General features: G+C 34.3%; 1 non-coding gene across 1 annotated transcript; it reads left to right on the forward strand.

The window, feature by feature from the left end:
- The first annotated feature begins 859 nt into the window (after positions 1 to 859).
- LOC123573716 (U6 spliceosomal RNA) lies at positions 860 to 966 on the forward strand. Its single transcript, XR_006698458.1, has one exon. It is a non-coding gene; the product is annotated as a U6 spliceosomal RNA (small nuclear RNA).
- Positions 967 to 1,909: the final 943 nt, after the last annotated feature.

A 1,909-nucleotide genomic window follows, 5' to 3' on the forward strand; every position in this document is an offset into this window, starting at 1 on the left:
AAAATTCTGCTATGGATAATAAGAATTCTTGCCAGAAACCCTAGGATTTATGGATAACAAAAATTTTAAAAAAGAGAGATTACTATTTGCTCACTTTTGAAAACATATTTTAGCTTTTATGTATATTTTTTGCTAGAATTCTAGTGCTCTCTTCTACCATTATTGAATCAGAAACTAGTTATCCAGAAAATGTATTCACACTTCAGCTACTAAACTCCCTCTTTTTTGTGTGCCCAAATGCCTAAATGCTAGTGGCAAGGCTTTCTAGGTATAGATCCAAGCCAATAAAGCCGGATTAAATTTTCTCTTATCCCAAAGGGGGTTGTCACTGCCTTGTTTGAACATTTGGACACTTTACATTGGGTCAAAAGGCTTACAGCCTGCTTGATGTCATCCAGATGGACCATTTTAAACATAAATGAGTAGGTATAGGACACAAAAACATTTAATTAAAAAAATCATTTGAGCTTAGATAAGCACACATAAACCAATAGGAATCATAGCTCAAAGTTTATTCTTGGAATTGCTAGTGGAACCCCAGGGTTACAGGTGGCACCAGTAATTCTTTGCACAAACTAAAGAACATTTTGCAGAAATGTTTAAGGACAGCAACTTAAGGAAGGGAAGTGAGATTAAGTCCTACCCTCAGGGATAGATGGTTATACGTTAATAATTTTCAGTTTCCTTTTTTATATCTCTGAGTTTTTATTAAATAATTCTTAAAACTACTTAACAATGGAATATTGGTATTTGTGGTAAATTGGGATTAGTTACTACTTCCTGGATAGCATTTGGAGAGATACTAAATGATGTGCCAAGATTTTTTTAAACTACTATAAGATGTTTAGAGAAAGAAATGGTGCTCGCTTTGGCAGCACATGCACTAAAATTGGCATGACACAGAGAAGATTAGCATTGTCCCTGTGCAAGGATGACATACAAATTCATGAAGTGTTCTATTAAAAAAAAAAGAGAAAAGAAAAAAAGAAATGCATAGTTTCCAGAGGATAAACACAGTGTTGTTCTTATATTTTCATTTCTTTCCTTCCTTTCTTTCTTTCTCCATTTTTTTCCTTCTTTTCTCTATTCTGTTTTATTCAAAGTTAAAAATAAGCATTTGTGCTTTTTTTTTTCAAGCTAAAACCAGTGGATACACTCAGAGTAGGCCCAGTCTTCTCTGTCTTCTCTCTTCCGTGACAGTTGAATCTCAAGTGTCATGAACTAGAACTCACTTTACTTGGATAATGGAAATTCTAGATCTTTTACTCCTGGCCTCCAAATCCCTACGTCTTAAAAAAAAAAAAAAAAAATGTGTTTTATGTAAACATAGGCACAGTATCACGTGCCCAAGGATATAGGCCTATTTTTCATCCTGTTCTCTTCAAGTCTTTTTAGTGCTTTACATCAGCTATTTAAGAGAAAGCCTGTGAACATAGCATCGCTTTCTGATTTAGACACGTATTTGGTCTTGTAACATCTTTGACAATCTACTTATATATAGATGTACTACTACCTTGGGGCACATATTATTGTCGGTTTTTCAGAATTATAACACCATTTCCTGCCTAGGTTCTACACCCAGCTCTTGGGTTCAGTACTTTTTAAAGATTCTCCCCACCACCCTCGTTTTTACACAATATATATGAGGAAATTTGCAGAAATGTTTCTTGGATGTATTTTCAATAACTTGCTTTTATTGGAAAATAAATATCATCAGCAATCCATTGAACCCAATGGTCCCTGTTTGGAAGAATGTTTTTAATGCTATGTAATAATTATGTTTCAGAAAAGTAGAGAGCTGAGTATAATTGCTCCTCTAACTCTTGAGACTCGCTAGTGCCAATTCTTCTGATCAATAACACTATTTTCAGGGATATATGCACTGTGTTGTTCTGTGTGGTAAAACTGT

Source organism: Macaca fascicularis, chromosome 5, assembly GCF_037993035.2.
Source record: "Macaca fascicularis isolate 582-1 chromosome 5, T2T-MFA8v1.1".
Classification (NCBI taxonomy): domain Eukaryota; kingdom Metazoa; phylum Chordata; class Mammalia; order Primates; family Cercopithecidae; genus Macaca; species Macaca fascicularis.